Below are 15,992 nucleotides of genomic sequence, written 5' to 3'. Positions count from 1 at the left end.
CATCTGGCATTTGATTTGCTATGTTCTATAAGTGGATGATCTTCTGGACCTCCTACTCACATGTGAGGGTACGTGGATCAAAATGAGATAGTGGTGAAATCTTCCACGCATATTTTTCTTTCAGAGTCCTTTTTCTCTCCCCCTAATGGCGGAAAAATTATTTCATCAAATCGATAATCTGCAAATCGAGCAGTAAATAAGTCTTCTGTCAATGGTTCAAGGTAGCGAATTATGGAGGGTGAGTCAAACCCAACATATTGCCCAACCTTCGTTGAGGGCCCATCTTTGTACATTGTGGTGGTGCTACAGACACATATACCGCACAATCAAAAATTCTTAGATGGGCTATATTTGGCTCATTACCAAATACTAGTTGTGATAGAGAGTATTTATTATAATGTGTTGTTCTAAGACGTACAAGTGCTGCTGCATGTAAGATAGCATGACCCCAAACAGTAATTGATAATTTTATTTTCATTAGTAGAGGTCTGGCTATCATCTATAGGCGCTTAATAAATGACTCTGCAAGGCCATTTTGAGTATGAACATGAGCAGCATGATGTTTAATTTTTATCCCAATTTATAAGCAATAATCATCAAAAGCTTGAGATGTAAATTCTTCAACATTATCAAGGCGAATAGTCTTAATTGGATAATCTGGGAATTGCACCCTTAATCTTATTATTTATGCTAATATCTTCGCAAACGCCAGGTTGCGAGATGATAAGAGGCACACATGAGACCATCTAGATGATGCATCTACTAGGATCATAAAATATTTAAACAATTCACTAGGTAGATGAATAGGTTCATATATATCTTCATGTATACGCTCTAAAAAGCCAGGAGATTCGATGCTAACCTTCAGGGTTGATGGTCTGGCAATTAATTTGGCTTGATAACAAGCAACGCATGAAATTCATCATTCGTAAGAATTTTTTGGTTCTTTAACGGATGTCCAGTTAAATTTTTAAGAATTTGTCTCATCATTATTGATTCAGGATAACCTATTCGATTATGTCATAGCACAAATGTATTTAGATCAATAAACTTTTGGTTTACGATCATATGTGCTTCAATTATACTTATTTTTACATAATATAGGCCAGACGACAAAGTTGGTAATTTTTCCAAAATATATTTCTGGCCTGAGACACTCTTGATTATACTGAGATATTTAGTATTCATTTCATTTAGTGCCTCAATATGATATCCATTTCAGCGGATATCTTTAAAACTTAACAAGTTTCTTGGGGATTTAGAGGAGAATAGTGAATCGTCTAATAGCAATCTTTGTCCCCTTAGGCAGAAATATAGTAGCTCTTCCGGAGCCTTCAATCATTTTTGAATTATCAGAAATTGTAGTAACATTTGTTTTTCTTCTAAGCAAGTTGGACAAATATTTCTCGTCTTTAAAAATGGCATGAGTTGTTCCACTATCAATTAAATAAATATCATCGTGATTGATCATTGATCCAAATAAAATTTGAAGCATATTCATATTTTTCTTTAAAAAGAAATAAAGTAAATATTATGATTAAAACACGACTTATTACACAAATTTTATATATTTACATAGATTAGTAAAAAACAAACATATTATTTAGTATATACAAAAAAAATTATTTAAATATTATCAGGATTATCGATATTCATATTTTTCTCAGAAAAATTAAAAAAATCAACTACATCCAGATGCATAGGCTCAATATTATCTTCAGAGATAAAGTTTGTCTCTAGATTATTTTTTACCCTCTTTAAGGATGCCTGATATAGCTGAATCAGATATTTTGATGATCGACAAGTCTGCGACCAGTGCCCCATACCTCCACATCTATGACATTTACTTTTTGAATTTTTCTTTGGTAAAACTTCTGGCTTTTCACTCTTCTTTTTGTATTGTTGATCATTTCTTGGTGCCATCCGATCATCATGATTATAATTTCTTCTTCGACCATGACCACGACCATGACTGGGGCCATGACCTCTTTTTCGTTGGTTATAATTTGTCTGATTCACTTCAGGGAGTGGAAAAGAACCAACGGACCGATTATCATGATTTTTCATTAGTAGTTCGTTATGGTGTTCAACAATCAGAAGGTGAGAAAGTAATTCAGAATATTTTTTAAATCCTTTTTTGCGATATTGCTGCTGCAAGAGCATATTCGCGGGTAGAAATATGGAGTATGTTTTTTCAAGTTTATCTTGCTCAGTGATTTCTTCTCCGCATAAATTTAACTAAACTATAATTCTAAATAAGGCAGAATTATATTCAGTTATATTTTTAAAATCCATTAATCTCAGATTTAGCCAATCATGACGTGCCTATGGAATGATGACCAACTTCAGGTGGTCATATCTTTCTTTTAGATTCTTTCACAATTTAAGGGGATCCTTTAATGTAAGATACTGTAATTTTAATCCCTCATCAAGATGGTGGTAGAGAAATATCATGAATTTGGCACGGTCTTGACTAGATGACGTATTGTCATCTTTGATGGTGTCTGCTAGACCCATCGATTCTAGATGTACTTCGGCATCTAGTGCCCATGATGAGCAACCTTTTCTAGATATGTCAAGAGCAACAAATTCAAGTTTAGAAATATTAGAAATTTTTCAGAAAATAAAATTCTTACCCCTTTTGTTACATTCTTAAAAATATAGCTCAAAGCGATAGAGACTCATGCTGATAACGTGTTATAAAATAAACTAACTTAGAAAAATAAGAATGAGAAATAAATAGTAAGAGATAGTTGAGAGAATTCTTCTATATATCATTTTTCACAATACTAATGCTATTTATAGCAGTGTAAAAAGGAAAACGTAAAGGGGGACAAAAGGGTGTGGAAAGAAAAAGAGGAAAAGAAAAAGTGGGAAGAAAAGTAGGAGGAAAAGCAAAATATAATTTGTATTAGTGGGTCCCACTATAAAGTGGAACATCCACTTGCTCTTTCCTAACAAAAGTCTGTTTATTGGCTTATTCATCCATCCTTTGAAAAAATTATTATTTGCTAACCTTGTGGACCTTATCCGGTGCAGATATCACATCTACTCTACACGTATAATTTCTTTTGAATGGCTGAAACTATGCTCCTGCCTGAAATTTCTATGACACATACTTTACTTGGAGCTCTTTTAACTGATAACGTTCAACTATGCTCTAACAAATTGTCACGCCTCGGGAGGGTACTCTAGACGTAACCGGCACCCAGAAACCATTTCTAGCTCCCAAGCGAACTATATAGCCTGATCACACATCCGTTCATTTATTCATTCAGCGAAAAGTTTAAAAATAAAGAATAATTTAGCGGGCAACTCAAATCACCCATCCAACTCAAAGAATAAGGGCCATGGGCCGACAGATCAACTAAAATATTTGTCATTTAAAAATAGTTTGACAAGAATAACTCAAGGATAGAAATACTCAATCGACTCATCACTATCTAGTCTATGAAGCCTCTATCACTACTTATCTAATTTGTGCCAATGACATGTTCATGGCTATCTCAAATCAAAATGAAAAGGGCTAACTCGATGCAAGAATACACGGACGGTGTCCTCCGAATGTATGGGAGGACTCACCAATACGCTGAGTGCGAATAGATTCCCAATGATGCTTCTATTGACGATATCTTAAACCTGTCTCTGCATCATGAAACGATGCAGGTCCAAATGGATGTCAGTACGTGGAATGTATGAGTATGTAATATGGCAGAATGAAACATACCTCGAGGAAGAATAACATCGATCCACATATCTCAAACCAGAAAGATAAGAGAGACTCAAATAAGGCGTCATAAATCTAAAGTAAGGATACAGTTTAGACAGAGACCAATCATATACCATACAATCCAATCCAATTATGTATAATACAGTTCAATCAAATCATTTACAATTTGATCCCTTTCAATCATGTACAATCCGATTATATACACTCAACTCAATAATTAACTCAATAATCAAATCCAATCTAGTCACATACCATTCTATTCAATCCAATCACAATTCATCTAATCCAATCCGACCATATAAAATCAACTCAACATTCAACTCAACAATCAGCTCAAAGGACTCAACTCAGTAAATATGCAAATTAAATAAATAAGCACCATTCACGTCATCACTCACATCATCATCAAAATATCATCATCACATCATCATCATATATTATCATTTACATCATCATCAAACATTATCATCACATCATTGTCAAGTATTATCATCACATCAATCATCAAACATCTACTCCAAAATCCTTATTTTTGTCCTATGTTCATTTTATAGAAGCAAAGGAACATTCTTAACTAACCAATTCATTCTTTTCATTCCAATCAATACATATATACACACAACTATCCATCTCAACCTCAAGACATTTATTACAAGAAATCTCATCTTGGGTTCATGTGAATAAAACATGAACCCATACTCTCAACAAAACTCAACTCAAGAATATCATCAATACCTATAAATCTATATACAAAGATACATTTATAGTTAATAATATGAAAAATAACTATTTAGTAAATCAAGTCATTAAAATCATCAATCAACCATTTGTATCTAAAAATATTCCATAGTTTAGGGAAAACTTTCAAGAAAACCTTTCTAGAAGGTGCAACTCTTTCACAACTCCTAACCAACACATCTATGGGCATATGGAAGAACTCAATCCATATTTTAGTTTAGACTTACATACCTTGTTTGAAGACTTTGAAGGAACTTGATGTTAGGTCTTCAATGGAAGACTTGAATTCTTGAAGCTCTTGAAGGCACCCTTTGTTGGAGATGGATTTGGGGAAGAAGAAGAAGAAGAGAGGGAAAATTTCTAGGGCTTTTTAGAGAGAGAGAGAAGCTGAAAATAATGGTCCAAAATGCTCAAGGATGGTGTATATATAATTTGGAAAAAGTCCAAGTCTAACCACATGCCAAAATAGGCTTAAAACCCTGCACATCTACTAGTAGCGCATCGCGCCAAGCCCCAAACTACTGAGGCTATTTTCTGGTGCTATAGTGGCGTGGGGCGCCACTGGAGCGCTAAGCCCAAATTTCGCCCAGGCTTGAAATTCCTGCAGTACTAGTCTGTAGTAAAATGGCCATAACTTTTGACTCCGAACTCCAAAAATTGCACTCTTAGTGGCGTTGGAAAGAAGACTCAAAGACATTTAATTTGGTAAGTCGTGGGACATCTAGTTAGTTATATACTCGGAGATATCGGCGTTTGAAAATGACCCTTATACTAACTCGTCCGAAAACTTAATCGATTGGAGTTCTTTGGACTCGACTTGGTGTTAGAGATCCCTTATGACCCCTAAACACATCTAACACACTTCAAACACTTAGGAATTAATCCTAAATCATGTGTAGAATTACAAGTCCTCTGGTCTGAGTCTACCCACACGTGAAGAAATATTTGAGTCTTTGCGAAAAGATTTCTGGGGTGTCATACAAATTGAGGTGTTGATGACCATATGCAATATATAACTTACCAAGGAGTTGTCTATTTCAGAGAACCAGTTCGGATTTATGCCGAAACGCTCAACTACAGAAGCCATCCACCTTATGAGGAGACTAATGGAGCAATATAGGGAGAGGAAGAGAGACTTGCATATGGTGTTCATAGACTTAGAAAAGGCTTACGATAAAGTCCCACGAGAGATACTATGGAGATGTTTGGAGGCTAAAGGTGTACCTGTAGCGTACATAAGGGTGATCAAGGACATGTACGAGGGTGCCAAAACCAGGGTAAGGACAGTAGGAGGGGACTCAGAACACTTTCCAGTTATGATGGGGTTGCATCAAGGATCAGCTCTTAGCCCGTTCCTATTTGCCTTGGTGATGGATGGATTGACGCGACAAATTCAAGGTGAGGTGCCATGGTGTATGCTTTTTGCAGATGACATAGTCCTCATCAATGAGACTCGTAGCGGAGTTAATGCTAAGCTGAAAGATTGGAGATGCACCATGGAGTCTAAGGGGTTTAAGCTGAGTAGGACCAAGACTGAGTACCTAGAGTGCAAGTTCAGTGAGACACCTCAAGAGGTTGGCGCGGAAGTTAGGCTCGGGGAACAAGCCATCCAAAAGAGAAGTAGTTTTAAGTACCTTGGTTCTATTATGCAAGACAGCGGAGAGATCGACGAGGATGTCACACACCGTATTGGGGCAGGATGGATGAAATGGAGGCTCGCCTCCGGTGTGTTATGTGACAAGAAGGTGCCACCACAACTTAAGGGCAAGTTCTACAAAGTGGTCATTAGACCAGCTATGTTATATAGGGCGGAGTGTTAGCCAGTTAAGGTCTCCCACGTGCAAAAGATAAAGGTTGCCGAGATGAGAATGTTGAGATGGATGTGTGGGCATACCAGAAGTGACAAGATTAGAAATGAGGCTATTCGAGAAAAGGTAGGAGTGGCCTCGGTGAAAGACAAGATGCGGGAAACGCGATTGAGATGGTTTGGACATGTGAAGAGAAGAGTCCCAGATGCACCAGTGCGGAGATGTGAGAGGCTGGACATGGATGGTTTTAGGAGAGGTAGGGGTAGGTCAAAGAAATATTGGGGAGAGATGATCAGACAGGACATAGCACATTTACGACTTACCGAGGACATGACCCTAGATAGGAGGGTGTGTAGGACACACATTAGGGTAGAAGGCTAGTACATAATAGTTTTATTCTTCCTTATTCGTAGGCGTATTAACGCACTATGATTTCTTGTACTCTGATGTATGTTATTTTTGGTATTTATGTTATTATCCAATAATAATATCTACTGTTTTTTGTGCTTTGATTATACTATTGTTTGGACCGTATTTGTCATCTACTTATTTACTCTAATATTCTTGTCTGACCTTTTTCTATGCTTTTATTGAGCCGAGGGTCTTTCAGAAACAGCCGTCCTACATTGGTAGGAGTCAGGTCTGCGTACACTCTACCCTCCCAGACCCCACGATGTGGGATTTCACTGGGTTGTTGTTGTTGTTGTTGTTGTTGTTGTTGTAACTTACCAAGGAGTTGGGGCCGATTCCACAAGAAATGATAGTAAAGAATTCGCCTTATGATGTAATCTTATGGACTAAAATTTTGTACATTGATCAAATTTATGCATGAATGAAAAATTGAGGAGGGGAGGGGATGGTTTGAATAGCAATTTAATTAACTTCGGTAAACAATATGTTAACAATTCCCAAAAGTAATGCTTAATACAAGGGATTTTCACAAATAATAGAAGGATCTTAGGAGTGTGCGTGATTGGATGCTAATTTCACAATATGAGTATTATCGATTGCTATAAATGGTTGATTAGGGTCATAAGTGAGTCCCTTTTGGTTTTGACTAAAGATATAGTAATTACTGTCTATCTTTCATGATAAAAGGTAGATGAGAAGTTGTTAGTTAGGATAAGTTAAAGTACACTCAAACCAAGAGAAGAGTTTTATGTTGAGGTGTCATTATTTTAGTAAAAACCAAGTATAGGTGTTTAACAAAAGGGCAGAGTAGTCGTGAGTTGATATAACTAAGTTAGGCTTATGATTTTGAAGGGAGAGCCCCAAGATATTCATAGGTCTATGAGCTTAACTAGGCAAAGAGGTATAGTGAGTGGGTAAATAGTACTTAGGTTGTGAAACAGAATATGATGATAGATTATAGCTAGGTCGACTAGGAGATAAAGATTGATTGCTTCTCATGAGGTCTTAGTGGAAGAGTGTTTCTTAATTTCACCTAGTAGTTGTAAGTAAGTATAGTATGCGAGCAGTGTGTGATGTATGTGTTAGAACTAGAGCCTAAGCTTGAATTTGAGATGAGTGTTATAAAGAAAGAGGGGATAACATTATGAGTGTGATAGTGCTTGTTTTAACATTTGATCTAGTAGGTTTAACATAGAGTATGTGAGAAATTAAGACGTTATCTTGCAATAATGTGAGTGGTACAAGTGTGGTATTATGACCCTTAGATGAGAGTAGTGAAGTGTGGATGAGTTAGATAAGTAAGAGCATTAAGAGGTGTACCCAAGATCGTATATAATCAAATGAGGTTCTAATTAAGTCTATGATTTTCTATGCGTGCCTAGATAATATATTTGAGTTGTCAATGTGGAGTAGGATGATGTAAGCATTCTTTATTACTCTCTAAGAGTTAGTCAAAGAGATCATATATAGACTATGGTGCGCCTCCTAAATATAGTACAAGTGTCCTCTAGTTAGATAGAAATGAACTTAAAATAGCGGTATTAGCGATTTGAGGAGGAGAAGTTAGAATACTAAGAATAGAGTAATGTGTCTTTATAAGGTGATGCTGGTGATAATTATAGGAAGACCTCCATTGAAGAAGGATGCAGTTAGGAGAAGCATCTCAAAAAGAAGCCTTAGAAAGAATCTTAGTACCTGCCCTTAGAGAGTCCAGTAGACATGAGATTAGCATTTTTCGAGTATTAGAGTAACGTGAATATAGACCATTTTAAAGAATGTGGAATAGGTCCATAGCCTTAGAGAATCGGTTCGCAAACTTAGGGTGGTAACCTTAGAGCTAAAAGGGAGATGATGAGGTAACGAACCAAAGTAGGTTTTTGAGATTCAGGTAGTGATGAGTTGAGAAGGATGAGACATTAATGCTTTTCCATCTCAAATATATTCCTTATATTTTAGTCGAAGTGATACCTTACTCCTGTCTTGTGTATCAACACCATACCCATGGCCCCAACCTATGCACTTCATGTTGATTCATGTTCTTGCTCTGTTCCTATATTGAGAAGTGGTAACTTCATTCAGCAATCTCATTCTTATTCCATGAATCTAGGAAATTCTAGCCCTATGTTATATGAATCATGTTACATCATATCTATTCGCTTATCAAGTCTCTTGAATGAATCGTCCTTATGATCTTTTGCTATAAGTCTTTCCAGTGGTCCTTTCTTTTAAGTATGGATAGTGACACTGATGGTAATAGTTGAGTTATGATAGATGAGAGAGAGTGGGTATGTCTTATTATGATAATTATGGTGTGCTTATTCCTTTTAAGTTTATAAATGGGGAGAATGAGCGAGATGAGTTTTTATTATGTGCAACAGATAGGTAAGAGTATATTAGTATGCCTCTTGGTAGGAGTTGATGCAATTGAAGGTATAGAGATGATAATGTTGGCATGAAAACTCTTAAGAGATGTTGACCTCAAGGAATCTATAAGGTGATTAGAATAATAGGCTTGAATGAGTGTTATCGTTACGTGAGTAGCTACAGCAGGCTATTGATGTCCTCTTGTTAAGGGTTTTAAATAAAGTATATTAGAATTGTTATAGTACTGGGCTTAAATGTGGTATTGATGGCATGTGGATGAATGCACGATGCATTAGGTGCTTCTTCATTTGGACTCCAGGTTGGTTGAATATAATGGTAAAGAGTAGTAGTCTTGGGATGAAATTCCCTGTAGAGGTATAGAACACGAAGCTTGTGATTTAGATTAGCATAATCATCTTATGTGTAGTACCCTGTGACTTAGCATTAGGCTTGAACATAGTAAGAGCATGTGGTTAGACTTAGGCATTGTTGGGAGTTACAAGTTTTAGCAAATGAGGTGTAGTATTTAGAAAGAAGAGCATAATTGAGAAGAGTAGCTAAACTCAAAAGCTATGAATTGTATTACGTAATGAATAGTAGTCCTATTCTTATATGAGGTCCATAATTCTCTTCCTAAAAGTTATGAGAAATTTTGATGAAAGCATGAGGTAATACTCCTTTTCATATTTCAAATTCAGTATCTATTCGTGAGTAAATATTTAGTTCCAGCATTGCATTCGTGCCTTATATATTTTCTAGCTTGGTCATCATTCGAGGACGAATGATCCCAAGGGGGAGATGTTGTAACACACTAAAATTTCTAATGCTAAGACTCCGAACCATTCTTCATATGCGTATAGGCTCGAACTTGATGACTTCTAATTGTATATATGTGTTAGGAGCAATTTCTAAGTATTTAAAGTGTATTAGATGTGATTTAGGGTCATAAGGATCTCTAACACCAAGCCAAGTACAAAACATTTCTATCAGCTAAGTTTTCGTATGAGTCTGTATAAAGGTCAACTTCGAACGACCTTATTTCCTAGAATATAAAGAATTAGGTGGCCTATGACCTATCAAATTAAATGACTTTGAGTATTATTTCTAACACCACCAAGTTTTCCTCATTTGGAATTCGGAGTAAAAGGTTATGCCCGTTTTAGTGAATCTATAACACCCCATACTATTCTAACTTAGATTATTTTGAGAACTAAAAGAAAATTTGCAAAAATTGGGTATGGGGAGCAAGTCCGCGATGCGGACTTGACTTGTATTTTTGTCGGGGTAAAATTTTGAGGGAGTATGCGATATCTCTGCATCCCAGAGAGGGAAAAATTATAAAAATCACATCTGAGGAACAGGTCCGCTCCCTGGGAGTTGAAATTTTCTCATCTTTCATTTTAATGAGGGACATTCTGGACTTTTTCTCACCTTTTCCAAACTTAAAATCAACCCATTTTGGGACTAAAATATGTCCTTTATTAGTACCCAATGGGGTTTTCCCGTCATTCACACCTAAAATCTTTTGAGAGGCAGAATTGGAGAGAAGGAGAAGAGGTAGGGTTCATGAGTTTCAAGCCTAATCTTCAATTTTCCTTAACAAATCTTCATTCCAGGTATGTATGGCTATTATAATGTTGGACCAAGTTCGTCCTCGTGCCCTACCTCTTTATATAGTCAAGTAACATTTCAAGATTTAGGTTTTAATTCCGATAATGTAAATTCTTATAAATTACATTGTGTTCTTGTATATATTCAATTATACCTTGATGAATTCCTTGAGTTGATTTTTTTGAGATTATGGATTCATGTTTGCATTCACATGAACCTTGTTGAATTTTGCATTAATTATTTTATGAACAGTTTGAGTTAAAGGATGAGTAATTATTTTCATCACTTAATTGAAAAAGAGTTTGAGCATGAGTTGAGTTAAGTTTGAGAAGTTTTTTATTTATTATTTTGAGCATGAGTTTTTGATTCTTTTATTTATCATTTTGAGCATGAGTTGAGAAGTCTCTTAATTCTTATTTTGAGCATGAGAATTATTGAGTATAAATGAATTGAGCATTTTAAACATCTATTTTGCGATTGAGTTGAGAAGTCAATTTTTTTTAAATATCGATTTATTGAGTTGAGATTATGTCTATTTTTTAAAGAGATAATGAGTTGAGAAGAGTTGAGTTTTGAACTAAGTCCAAGAGACTAAATGAGTTAATAGAGTATATGTACTCACTTGAGATATGAGCATAATAAATTATCTTTTTTTGGGAGTAGTATTGAATAGCGATTTGGGTAAGACTATAGAACAACTCGAACCCCATAAATTACGTAGCCAATGTAGGATATGATCGTACCGTTCATTCGGGCGACTCCTCATTGTCCCAAAAAAGGACTTTTATTGGATCCAGAGATAAGCCTTTACCTTGACAAGATATTGGATGGCTGTGGAAATGAAAACAGTTCGTAGTATCATCACTAACTCATAAGTGATGGTTGTCGGTTAGAGAAACTCCCCAAGAGTAAAATATTATATTTTTATATATTGAGTTTCATTCACATAGCCATATCTTTTACATCATTGTTTTATATTTATTGCATACCTTATTGAGTTGAGCTATTTTTAGAGTTGAGTCCTATAAGTTGAGTTGAGTATCTTTGAATAAGTTTCTTTTCAGCTATTTTCATACCGTACATTCCATGTACTGATGCCATTTGGCTCTGCATCATTTTATGATGCAGACACAAGTGATAAAGATCCTTAACAAGCACATGATTGGAGATCAGATATCCGTCTAGCATTTGGTGAGACCTCTTTACAGAGGCACTCTTGAGTCTTTATCTTTTAGTCTTTATTTACCAATTTGAGGTAGTTGTGGGCTTATCCCGGTACCTATTTCAGAGTCATTTTTAGAGGCTTCATAGACTAGTCAGAGAAAAAGTTTATTTAGTTATTTTCAGAGTTTATGTTTTTAAAATATTGAGTTATATTCTATATATATTTGAGTATCGAGATTTTATTTTGAGAAGTTAAGTTTGCATACACTAATTATGCTCATCTGAAATCCTTTTCATGAGTTAATTCTTCCGCTAAGTGAGTTAGCCAAGCCAAGTGATTTGCTTGGGACCAACAATGGATTTTGAATGCGGGCCACGTTCAAGGTGTAAGCTCAGAGCGTGACAAAGTATTGCAAAGAAAGGATGATCAATAAAGAAGAGCCATCGGATCTAAAAGAAATAAATTATAGAGACCAAAGAAAAGATAATCAGTCAAAAGAAAAAGAAGAATCATCGAATTTGACACAAGTATATGAAGAGGATCAGAATTTAAAAATTGTGAAGAAAATAAGTGAAGGTAGAGATAATTTTTACTGTGGTATAGATATCTTTGATTGCAAAGATGACTCCAATAATGGTCAATCTAATAAGCCAATAATTTTTGGAACGACTAAAAAGGATAATTTGGTTGAAACTAATACTCTTTTGATAAAGGCTAATAATTTAAGAAATGAGACATGTAATAGACATGTTTAGTCTATACAAGTTGGAGCTATTGAAATAGAAATAGAAATATTCACTATTATCTCACAAGAAAAATTGTTTGAATCTTTTGAAGATAAATCTAGTAATAAAAGAAGCAAAAATATTCACCAAGAGAAAGTTTTTGATGATCTACCCAAAATTGAAGAAGAAACAATTGAATCTCCAGATTCGCAATCGAAGTGCATGATTATGGACATTGAAGATACAATTATTTTTAAGCCATTATTTAAAATTGTTGGCTTTGAAGAGTATAAAAACTTATTTGTTGACGATATTACTCTATCACATATAAAAGAAAAAATTAAAGACGAATGGATACACAAAATCAAGTACATTCCAATTGGAGAAGTAGATTATTTTAAGGCAAGAATAGTTATTCAACAATATAAGAAAAGGAAAAAACATGATGATGATATTTCAAAAATGTTTAATATGAAGAAAGTCAAATTAACTTTGGATTCTATTAAAGAGAGATCGAAGTTGACTAAAGATGGCACACACACATATTTTAGAAAATTGATAGGCAGTCTAAGATATTTGACCTCTACAAGGCTGATATTACTTATGGGATTGGATTAATTAGCACATTTATGGAATTTCGTCAATCTCACTTGCAAGAAGACAAGAGAATTTGGTGATATATTCTAGGTACACACTCTGATGACATAATTTATTCAAAGACTAATGATAATAGTCTTGTTTGATTCATTGATAGTGATTGGATTGGTGATATGACTCAAAGAAAAAGTACTTCTAGTTATGCATTTTATTTGGTATCTAGTGTATTTTCTTGGTCTTCAAAGAAGGAATAAGTTGTTTCTTTATCAACTGTTGAAGCAGAGTACATGGCAGCAAAAAGTAGTGTTATACAAGTATTATAATTGAGAAGGATGCTTGGATTTCTTCAACACAAATAAGATAGTCCTACAAAAATATTTTGTGATAGCAAGTCTAAAATTAAGTTAACAAAGAATACAATTTGTCATGGCCGTTGCAAACACATTGACATCAAAAGATACTTCATTCGTGATTTGGTTCAAGATAAAGAGATAGTGGTTGAATATTTTAAAATTGATGAACAAGTTGCTGATATTTTCACAAAGCCATTAAAATTGAAGTTGTTCATAAAGTTGAAGAAGATGCTAGACATGGTCTCATTTGAAGATCTTGGTTTAAGGGAGGCTATGTTGGAAATAAACCAAGAGCAGAAATCCTAAGTTGTTTAGAATTAGTTTCTTTGGTATTTGTTTAATTCATGTCTAGTTTTCATATAAGGAGGTTTTCTATTCCTTATTTAATTTAGTTTGTTAATATTATAAATGGGGTCCCTTATTACATACTTTCAATATAGTGAGATACAAGAGTTTTTGAGTTATTAAGTGAAGTGTAACACTCCAAAGTATGCTAACTTAGATCAGTCCAAAGAGCCTTAAGAAAGAAACTGAGTTTTTTGCATCATAGGACTTGTACCAATGCCATCTATGGTCCATAGAAGCTTCTACGATCCGTAGGAGGGACTAGTAGAACCTTCCTAGACTTAGTGAAATTTTTTAATTGTTGAGACCCTTCTACGGGTGGACTCTATGTCCCGTAGAAGCTTCTATCGATCGTAGGAACTGTCAATAGAGGAGGCCCTAAGGCACACTAAGACCAATCCTATGAGCAACTTTAGATAAACCGTAGAAGGGTCTACGACCCCTCAGAGAGACTCGTTGACCAAGCCCTAAAATTCCAGTAGCAACTGGAAATTATACCAACTTCTATGATTAGGGTCTACGACCCATAGAAGGATCTGTAGACCCCCAAACCTCAAAACACTCAGCACTTCCTACGAGCATCTTGTACGGATTGTATTAGTGTCTACAAACTATAGAAGGGGTTATATACCCAACCATGCAAAATTCAATAGGTCCAATTTTGTACATTCAACTTCCAAGATGGGTTTTCTACGACCCTTTGGATTTCCTACGGTCCATAGGTCGACCCGTAGATAGCCAAGTTCAATTTTTAATGAAGGATAGTTTGGTCTTTTCCCATTCTTTCCAAACTAAAATCCTAATGTTTTGGGTTTTATTTAGGTCACATATCAATACCCGACATGCCTTTTTCCCTCATTAACAGCTAGAAGATTTAAAGCTAAGGATTTGAGAAGAGAAAAAACTAGGATTCAAGCCTAGTCTTTGTGTTCTTTGATTTTTGCCAAGAACATCATTTTTTAGGTAGGTAAGGCTAATCATAGAGTTGGACTGAGTTCATCCTCGTGAACTACATCTCAATTCAGTTAGTATGAGTTCAAGCTTGAGTTTTAATCCCATTACATTTAGTTTTCGAGTGAAATATTAATGTCTTTCATTGAGTTCCTTGTATATTTACTTCTATTGTGATTATTCCCATAATTCAAATTCTTGAGTTTGTTGTTCATTTTATGTTCACATAAACCCTTTTGTGTATTTACATTGCTTCTACTATGCATTCTTTTGAGTTGAAGAGTGATGTATTTTCATGTTTTGATTGAGAAAAGAAGGTTTTTAGTACATTACATTGCATGAGTTCATGAAGCCACATATTACGAATTTTATGCTTGTTTTTACTGAGTTTAAATAAGTTAGAGTATTACACACTATTTTGAGAATGAGCTTTGAAAGAACACGAGTAGTCCCAAAATGGATACTTATTTTTAAAAGAGTATTAAAGAGTTTTGATAAATGATTATGAGCTTATCAAAGTAAAGTCCAATGAGACTAAATGATATAGATTTTGAGTAATTTTACTCACTTAAGTACATGGGCATTATTGCTTATTGTTGGGAGTAGTATTGAGCACTGATTTGGATAAGAGTTTAGATAACTCGAATCCCATAAACTACATAGCCAGTGTAGGATAGGATCATGTCGTTGGTTCGGGTGACTCCTCATTTCAATCCCTGATACAGCCTTATATATGGATCCATGAGTTGAGTTTGCATCCTTTATCTTGGACGGCTTTGGCAACAGGAGAAGTACATTGTATCATCACGAGGCATTATAATGATGGTTGTCTATTAGAGAATCTTCCCAAAATAGAAAACATTACTTTTATTTTGAGTCACATTTACCTACTTATTGCAAGCATTGACATATTTCTTCACTTACATACTTTCATTGAGTTGAGTTATTTCAGTATTTGTTATGAGTATTCTTTTTAGTTATTTCCATTTAAGTTGTTTTACATATTGTACATTTCATGTATTGACGTCTTTCGACATTGCATCATTTTATGACAAAAATACAAGTGTTAGAGATCGCATCATTGAAGATCACATTCATCCAGCTTTTATTGACACCTCGTTACTTTCGAAGGAGCTCCTTTTCAGTTTTTTGCTTAGTATTTTTAGTCTTTGAAGTTGCCATGGGCCTGTCCCA

Source organism: Solanum dulcamara, chromosome 10, assembly GCF_947179165.1.
Source record: "Solanum dulcamara chromosome 10, daSolDulc1.2, whole genome shotgun sequence".
Taxonomy (NCBI): domain Eukaryota; kingdom Viridiplantae; phylum Streptophyta; class Magnoliopsida; order Solanales; family Solanaceae; genus Solanum; species Solanum dulcamara.
The sequence above is the reverse complement of the archived record's forward strand: the minus strand, read 5'-3'. Positions refer to the sequence as shown.